A 10266-nucleotide genomic window follows, 5' to 3' on the forward strand; every position below is an offset into this window, starting at 1 on the left:
GCCTATCCCCTCTTCAGCAGATCTTCCCGACCCAGGAATTGAACCAGGGTTTCCTGTATTGCAGGTGGATTCTTTACCAGCTGCAGGGAGCTACCAGGGAAGTCCTAAACACTCTCTAAACCGCAAAAATGGCCAAACACCCCTCTATTCTGGCTCCTATGAGCGACCGCTACTGTTGAACAATTAGATGCATCTTATTTCAGCTGTACTCTAGTCTACCCTTCTGCTAGGATGCCACCAGAGGCGTGAGAAAGAATGCTTCCTGTTGGATCCTGTACGTCCTGCCTCTGCCATAAGCAATGAACCCAACCTGCCAAATACAACTGTGGTCTTGGGCTGGAGGGATTCACAATATATAAACAGTAATGTTGTTGTTTAGTCACTTCAGTCACACCCCACACTTTTGCAACCCCATGGACTGTAGCCCACCATGGACTGTAGCCCACCAGATGCCTCTGTCCAAGGGGTTTCCTGGGCAAGAATACTGGAGAGGGGAGCCATTCCTTCTTTACAGGATCCTCCTGACCCAGGGATTGAACCCAGGTCTCCTGAACTTCCTGCATTGCAGGCAAATTGTTTACCATTGAGCCACTGGACAGTAAGCCCATAACAGTGATACAATGCATTAGTTAGAAGCACAGGGGACTTTCCTGGTGATCCAGTGGTTAAGACTCTGCCCCCTCAATGCAGAGGGCACAGGTTGGATTCCTGGGGAAAGAACTAAAAGTGAAAGTGATGATAGTCACTCAGTCGCGTCTGACTCTTTGCAACCCCACGGACTGTAGCCCACCAGGCTTCTCTGTCCATGAGATTCTCCAGGCAAGAATATTGGAGTGAATTGCCATGCCCTCCTCCAGGAGATCTTCCTGGCTCAGGAGTCGAACATGGATATCCTACGTTGCAGGTAGACTCTTTACCATCTGAGCCACCAGGCAGGCACAAGTCCTAACGGGTGTGTCATTAAAAAAGAAAAATAGAAACACGGGCTGACTATCACATAATAAATGCCACTTTAGAGTTAAACATTTATATAAAGTACTACTTTACATACATTTCTTCAATCATTTTTATAATGCCTCTATGAGCAGGTGTTGGTATCATTCATTGGCTTACAAAGAAACTGCGATGGAAGCAGTTAAAGGATTTAACTGTCCACATTTAAAAGTAATCAAGTCACACTTTGAATCCAGGTCTTCTGACTCCCCCCCTTTAAGTTTCACCTTTTCTCTTTTGTATTTAAAATTTTAATGGTAATGTTATTTACATATAACATTGTGTAAGACATGGCACCTGTTGATTTGATATATTTGTTTATTGCAATATCACTACCTCAATCACTACCTCAACTTTAGCTAATACTGTTGTCAGGCCATACAGGTAAGTTTTGCTGTGGTCATGAAGAGACTTTTATGGTTCAGGGTCTTCACTGAAAATGGTGGAGTTGTTCAAACCTCTTGCAGCCACTTGATAAAGAATCCAGCCTCCCTAGTCTTTCACCCTCTTAAGACTCTAGCCTCGTTTATGATTCTGGAGCTGCTGCCTGAGGGCACCTGTGCCCTGGGCACTTAGGCCTGGATTTTCTGGAATGAACAGCTGCTCATAGGAGGATCATATGAGTTCATATACTCCATGTATGCTTAGTTGCCCAGTCATGCCCGACTCTTTTGTGACCCCATGGGCTGTAGCCCCCCAGCTCCCCCTCCTTCCGTGGGATTTCCCCAGACAAGAATACTGGAGTGGGTTGCCATTTCCTTCTCCAGGGGATCTCCATGACCCAGGGATCGAAACCCAATTTCCTGTGTCTTCTGCATTGTAGAAAGATTCTTCCCCCCCGAGTCACTGTGACCCTGATAAGGTCCATAGACTGTTTGTTCACTGAAGAATGTGACAGAAATGCTGTGGGAATTGCATTTCCATGAAGTTCATCTTCTGTGCCTCTTCATTCTAGAAGGGGTCTTTTGAGTCAGAGATGAAAGTCTTGGAGAGTTTTTACCTTAGCAAATATTCTCAGTTACATTTCCAGGGGGAAAAGATGAAAATAAATCCAAAACCACCTCTTATATGATTTTAAACAGTCTTAAATGCAGTTTCTTTGAGAATTAACATTTTTGGAAATCCGACTTTGAGTCCTGTCATCAAACTTTTAACCCAAAGGATTTCAGAGACCCGGGGCTAGAGTAATCCATTCATATCCATGAAGATAAATCTTTAAAAATGATTTGGCTCTTGATTGCATCTTTCTACTGTAAATTTACCTCGTGATGTGTTTGGGTTTTATTTCTGAAAACAATCTTTAAATAAATCTGAGCAGGTAATACGAAATGATGGAAAGTACATTTCTGATGTCAATAGGGAACTTGGAGCTCCTCATTCTCAGAAAATAGAGGCCTTAGATTTGCACTGGAGAAATGATCTAGTTTCGGAGGTAAGGTGTTTATGAAAATTGATATGTGAATATCTGCAAATTTGAAGCTTTGAAAAATAAGGCCACTTTATTTGTATATACTGATATAAATCCCTATTTTCTTTCATACTTTTGTTTGTTCTTGAGAGCTTGCCAGCCTCAAATAGAGACTAGCTAAAATATTAGATAGAACAGCTCCATCATGGGAAAAATTGACAACGATAGTTGCCAGAAAATTCGTTTTATGCCTTTAGTCGTAGATGACGAGGTACCTGCCTGTAATCAAATGCACACAAACATGAACATCAGATCTTCACACTATTTTCAGAGTTAATGATGCTACTTATTTTATTATTATTATTATTTGATACTGATTTAAAGGTGAAGTTTATTTTGTGTGTAGATTAAAGGGCTTCTCTGGTGTCTCAGATGGTAAGGAATCTGCCTGCAATGTGGGAGACTCGGGTTTGTCCCTGGGTTGGGAAAATCCCTTGGAGAAGGGAATGGTGACTTACTCCAGTATTCTTGCCTGGAGAATCCCATGGACAGAGAAGCCTGGTGGGCTACAGTCCATGGGTCACAAAGAGTCGGACACAACTTAGCAACTGACTTTATCAATTCAAACTTTTTTCTAAAGACTTCCTGGTAAAAAGGACTTGCATGCTGATAGGAATTATGAAGTCTTTCTATACACATCCCTGCTTTCTCAGCTTTCATGTGGTATTAAAAAAAGAAAAACCTGATTACTAATAAAGTAAAATCTGGTGAAAAGATGGTTAGATTTTCTCTTGACAGGCATACTTGTAGAACTTTTCTGTGACCTAAATTTGAACAGGGCTGTATTCTAATGGCTTAGAATGTTCTCCATTAAATATCAGAAAATTCAGTTAATTAATTGACTCTTGGTGTTAAATGAATTTTTTAAGCCCGAGAGATGAGGGGAATGTGGGATTTGCAGTGACTTGGCAGTGAACATGAATGACGTTGAACCTAGAGTGTCTGAATATGAACTACTTTGCAGCTGGGTCTCCAAAGGACAGACCCAGGAGGAGGAGGAGGTGGGGGTTGATTTATCATCAATGTCTACATAAGCCTTGTTTCCATTTTTAAACATTTCTATTGGTGTATAGTTGATTTACAATGTAGTGTTCATTTCTGCTGTATAGCAAAATGAATCAGTTACACACATACCCACTCTTTTTAGGATTCTTTTCTCATGAAAGTCATTACAGAGTATTGAGTAGAGTTCCCTGTGCTGTATAGTAGGTTCTTCTTACTTATCTATTTCTTTTTAATATAGTAGTGTTCTTTAGTGGTTCAGTCAGCAAAGAATCTGCCTGCAATGCAGGAGACCTGGGTTTGATATCTTGGTCAGGAAGATCTCCTGGAGAAGGAAATGGCAACCTACTCCCGTCAGTATTCTTGCCTGGGAAATCCCATGGACAGAGGAGCCTGGTGGGCTGTAGTCCATGGAGTTGCAAGAGTCCAACATGACTTAGCAACTAAACCACCACCACAGAGTGTATTTTGCCTGCATAAATCATGGTTCCCCTTATCTCTGGCAGTTATATATTTTATTCCATTATTTTTTTGCTTTTCAAGATATGTTTTCAAAGTAACTGCACACAATTTAATGTTAACATGAAGCATTTTTATGTCAGTTTTCTTTTAATAGAAACTGGATCAATTAAAGCATAAAGAAAAGTTGTACTTTTTCAATATAGTCCTTGGTCATGGTTAAATCTTTAATAAAACTATAGGAAACAGCAGAGGATGCAGTTGAGGCATGATTAATCTAAAATTCTTGTCCAGTTATCACAGAGCATATAAAATTTCACTATTAGAGAAATACTTGATTTTGCATTCTAAGAGCTAATTGGCTGGAATAGAATAATACATTTTAGTTCCAATTATTGCTTTAACCCTTTACACATAGAGATGTTATGACTTTTATTTTATTCCTTTATAGAGAAAATAGGTGAAAATTCAAAATCCATTCATTCACAAAGCATATAAAATGCTTATTCACATTTTTGATGTTAATCTTTATTGTGCATATTTTCTCTGCGTTTATTTTAAAATGTAGCTTACTGGGCTAGGTGTTTCAGATCTGTCTGAATCAGGTAAGGTTCTGCTTGCCCAGCATCTAGAACTGAATTGACCCCAACTTCCCCACACAGTGTCAGTATCATAAGGGCAGTTGTTATGGAACCAAACCTGGGTCCTGTTGCCCGTGCCTAGTGGAGCCCAGCTACTGACACGGGCTTGTGGTGAAGGAAAGTACAGCCTGTTTTGTAAAGGTGCCAAGGCAAGAGGGGCTTCCCTGAGGGCTCAGTGGTAAAGAATCTGCCTGTCAATGCAGAAGACACAGGAGACCAGGGTTCGATCCCTGAGTCGGGATGATCCCATGGAGGAGGAAATGGCAACGCACTCCAGTATTCTTGCCTGGAGAATCCCATGAACAGAGGAGCCTGGAGGGCAACAGTCCATAGGCTCACATAGATTTGGGCAGGATTTAGCAACTGAGCATGCAAGCATGCGCATGCCAATAAATGAACAGGTAGCTCACGCTCTAAAACCATGTACTCTTTGGACGGTGTCAGCAGGCATTTTTAAAGGCCAGGTGAGGGAAAGTGGTGGCAGAGTACATGATCAGCTCATGCACGGTTCTCACCGACCGACAGTGAGGTGACAGGGTTGGGGCGCAGGAGTGGACATGATCAATCCTTGTGCTCTAGGAGGCTTGGAGTCATTGGGGCACGGGGATCACTGGGGCATGGTCATCAAGTAGCTGCAGTCTACTGTTTGGTGGGGTTTTCACAGCTGAAAAACAGTTCAGGGAATGTGCATCAGATACTATTATGTAGGTACTTCACAGAGGAGCTGCAGCAGGGGATGTGGGGCAGGGGTCTGCCCTGGGAAGGCCCCCAAATGGTCCTGCTTGGTTACAAAGTGGTACCTGTCTGTTTTGTTTCCTGATACATCCCAGTAGGTGCTACAATAGTCCTTGCCCTGCAGGGGAACATAGGTTTTTTAAAAATGATTATTATTTGGCATAGTTTCTAAATATTATTATTTACCACAGTCTCTAAGTTTGCCACAATTATGAACCCTCCAAGCATCACACTTTTCTGAGATTAATTAGCAAATCAACCTCCTTCAATGACAGCACACAAAATGGGTTGGAAATGGCACTTCCTCCCATAAACTCCTTTTTTAAAAAAACACTAAACCCTTCCATTCTTACAAGGGTCAATTAAAGATTTAATATATTCTCATCTGAAAATGAATTGTGTGGATCTCAACAGCCTATTAGTGACAATTGGACAAAAGCAACCTTTAGTATTTTTTTTTTTTTTTTGAAGTAGGTGCAAATAACATGTATCGCAAAGGAGGTGGATTGTAAGTCAGGGAAATTGAAGTTAGCAAGGCATTTAAAGAAGCCACGTTATTGCAAAGAGCTCTTAAGCTAATTATCCTCAGAATAGGAACTGCTTTTTGGCTCATAAAAGATAGCACCTCCTTCAAACAGGTATAACTGGAGTAGCATTCTCTAACCAGCTCTGAGTTCTCTATGTGGCCACTTAGGGGGAATTTTAGGCAGCCCATGGAAGCCTGGATGTCTCTAAAGTGGTACCCCATTTTGGAGCAATTTCTTGAAACATCACTGAAGGCACTTAAACTTAAATACTAATCTCTGGTGAAAATATAGATATCCATCCCATGGGAAGTATGATTTTTTAAGCTGCTTCCTATCATTTCTAGTTGATTGAAGGAAATGGGCTAAAATCAGGTTCTAAGAGAAGGGATGGAAGCAGAGACTATAGAGTCTCTAGATGTTCAAGGGTGAAAAGTTTCTGATTCTAAAGACCCTGTTCTCCTGTGGTTGGGAAAGGATAAGCTCTGTCTGGGGCCATTCAGTCTGGATTTCTTTTTTCTCTTTCCATGAATAAATGTTTAGATAGGATTGGAGTTCCTTGGTGGTTGTTGTTCAGTCACTAGGTCATGTCCCAGTTTTGCAACCCCATGGACTACAGCACATCAGGCTTCCTTGTCCTTCACCATCTCCCTGAGTGTGCTCGAACTCATGTTCATTGAGTTGGTAATGCCATCCAGCCATCTCACCCTCTGTCACTCCCTTCTTTTCCTGCCCTCGATTTTTCCCAGCATCAGGGTCTTTTCCAGTGAGTCTTTCTCTTAGCATCAAGTGGCCAAAGTACTGGAGCTTCAGCTTCAGATATGTCCTTTCAATGAATAGTCAAGGTTGATTTCCTTTAGGATTAACTGCTTTGATCTCCTTGCTGTCCAAGGGACTCTCAAGAGTCTTCTCCAGCACTATAGTTCGAAAGCATCAATTCTTCGCTGCTCAGCTTTCTTTATTGTTCAACTCTCACATCCATACCTGACTACTGGAAACACCATAGCTTTGACTATATGGACAAAGTGATGGCAAAATGACGTCTCTGCTTTTTAATATGCTGTCTAGGTTTGTCATAACTTTTCTTCTAAGGAGCAAGTGTCTTTCAATTTCATGGCTGCAATCACCATCCACAGTGATTCTGGAGCTCAAGAAAATAAAATCTGTCACTGCTTCCACTTTTCCCCATCGATTTGCCATGAAATGATGGGACCAGATGCCATAATCTTAGTTTTTTTAATGTTGAGGTTTAAGCCAGCTTTTTCATTCTCGACTATCATCCCCATCAAGAGACTCCTTTGTTGTTCTTCACTTTTTGCCATTAGAGTGGTATCATCTGTATATCTGGGGTTGTTAATATTTCTCCCAGAAATCTTTATTGCAGCTTATAACTCATCCAGCCTGGCATTTCACTTATATACTCTGCATACAAGTTAAATAGGCAGGGTGGCATTAAAAACAGAAAACATTTTCATAATATTAATTCAGTTGCCAGGCATGTAGATTTCACCTTGGATTTTTAATAAACTACATGTGAAGAACTGGTAAAATAGATCTGGAAATTTCAGAGCAGAATGCAAACCAACGTGAATTTCCATCCAACTCAATATTGTATATTTCAAAGATATTGATTTTAGAGCAGCCTAACAGTTAGCTCTATTGAACTTTACCCTCTCTGTTTCTTCCACCAGCAAAATTTTTTCTTCACTACTTTCCTTGCAATGTGTTTGGGTTATGTATTAAAATTTTAACTCTAACTGATAACACCATGATTACAAAACTAAGATTTGTCTTAAAGTTGTAATCATCAACACCAACCATATCATGAAAGTTTTTTTTTTCCCCCCCACAGAGATATTTAAAACTGACGTCATTATATTGAGGATAGCAAATATCTATCGGAATGGCTGAAAATCACAGTGGGAACAGAAGATAACAGTGCAGATGTCCTCAGCTGAAAATTTCAGCTTCTATTTCTAGATGGCTTTCTTCTTTGTGCTAATTCTTTGTAACAGGGCTATGTGTCATTTTCTTTGATTGTGGATGGAGAGAATGACAAGGGATAAACCTCTTGAGATGACAGCCTGACAGCCTTTAAATCAAGGAGGATCTCTTTCTTAGCAAGCATGAAGATTAAACAGACTAATGAATCAATGCTTTAGACCATCCACTCCTGAGAGAGCACATCAGACCCCATCAACAATGGTCAGGTTGGGGAACATTCTTTCCTGGCAACTGGCAAGTCTCTTGTTGTGTTGAAAGTCTTGCTCCTCTCTGGGAAATCACTCTATTTCAGGGAGGCAGATGTCACTCCATGTAATTTCATATTCTTCACCAGGATCCATGAGGTAAGAGCTTTTCAACCAACATAGAATTTAAAAACTGTGCTTTCATGTCATATTCTAAAATCAGTTTCTTTCCTCCAAAAGTCAATTTTATTTTTAATAGAGACTTTTTTTATTCTCCTTTTCTAAATTTTTCCAAAAAGCAGAATCCGAGACACCAACTGCCTTCGGAGTTCTCCAGAAATGCCTTGGCCTGCCACCATTCTGTGAGTTTTTTGAACGCAGATTTTAAGAACACTTAAATCCTAAAGCTTTCAAGATTGTTCTGAGTCATACTCTTTCTCACCTCCCTGTATATCTCTGGATTAATCATTTCTGATGCATTTCTTTTGAAGTTGTTAATTTTATTTGAGACAATGGCATATCCTCAGTACATAGAGAAGCATAAATGCAGATTTTTCCCCTCCTCCCCCATAAAACAGTATTATTCTGAAAAATAGAGTATGTGAAAGTATCACTGAAGTTACAAAGCAGATATTAAATTTTTATTCTAAAATGGATCCCCATGATGCATATCTTAATGAACAGGAGATATGAATTTCTTTTAATTAAACACTTCATTGTTTCAATTAAACTAACTTCATTTTGTTTTGTTGCCATCCTTTAAGTATGGGGAACTTTTGTCTCCCACATTCTGCTATTTCCTGTTGCTTCTCTGCTGACATTTTGCAAAGGAAGAGAAAAGCAGACTCCAAATGCACATGGCTTAGTTTGAATACAATATTAGTATCTGATCCTTGACACATTAAATGACAAGACTTGCCATCATGGACTCACTACTGTTTAACATTGCAGAGCAGAACTCTAATTCATATTATTCCCTGAAACATTTGTGAGCAGTAAGCATGACGGAATAAGAATTAGTTTAGCTTGGAAAAGCAAAATGGTTTCATTTCTAGTTTAGAGATATATCATATTTCTAGATCAAAACTATCGATTCCAGGGTCACCAGAAACCAATCTACAAAATTTTATCAGTTATTGCTCTATCTATATTAACTTTTAAATATATGCTTTAATTTTAAACTATGGATGTATAATCTACAATTTTAAAAAAACTCAACATTTAAAGCATTTGTTTTTCATTTTGAAGCAATACATGCTTTTAATGAATTGTTCTTGGATACTGGCCTAGTTTAAACTTCCCAGAACCCCATGGCGTTTTTTCTTTTCTTAAGAAGGATATGATTTTATATTTTTATTTTCGTTTTTAAATTTTGGCTGGGTGGGCTCTTCGTCATGGTGTACTGGCTTCTAGTTGAGGCAGGCAGTTTAGTTGACTCACAGCATGTGGGATACTAGTTCCCAGACCAGGGAATGAACCTGCATACCCTTCATTGGAAGGTGGATTCTCAACCACTGGAGCACCAAGGAAGTCCCCTCATGGTATTATTTTCTTGTTTCACTGTGGCAAGAACATTGAAAGAATGGCTGAAAACAAACTCACACTTTTTTCCGAGTCTCCATAGAAATTTATGTAAACTCAATGCATGTGTATTAAGTGCTAAATTCTGTTAGAAATGCAGAAATGCAGAACAATCTGGGCCTCTCACCTCAAAGAATCTGTAATACTGTAGGATGATGTGAAAAACACAGAGGAAGTAACTAAAGAATATATCCAAAACCACATATTAATTATGCATGATAGTACAGTGTGCTCAGTTGAGTCCAATTCTTTGCAGCCCCGTGGACTGTAGCCCACCAGGCTCCTCTGTCCATGGGATTTCCCAGGCAAGAATACTGGAGTGGGTTGCCGTTTCCTTTTCCAGGAGATCTTCCTGACCCAGGGATCAAACCCGCATCCCTTGTACCTCCTGCATTGGCAGGTGTATTCTTTACCACTACCTGGAAAGCCCTGATACTATAAAACAGACCTTTTAAATACATACTGAAGAATTTAAGGGAAACTTTGCCTTGTTCTGTGTTTAGCCAGAGAAGGAATCTTTGGTCAGCACCGCTGTGCTCTTTTAAGGAAAGAAACATTCAGGGTGGGTTAAGTGAAGTGAGGGGTGTGATTGCAAGTTGGGGGTCTGATGGGGGTTTTTGACAAGAAATCCAAGGAATGGAAGAGCTGGAACCAAGAGTGGGCTTTGTTCATCT

The sequence above is a fragment of the Cervus canadensis genome, chromosome 5, assembly GCF_019320065.1.
Source record: "Cervus canadensis isolate Bull #8, Minnesota chromosome 5, ASM1932006v1, whole genome shotgun sequence".
In the NCBI taxonomy this organism is placed as follows: domain Eukaryota; kingdom Metazoa; phylum Chordata; class Mammalia; order Artiodactyla; family Cervidae; genus Cervus; species Cervus canadensis.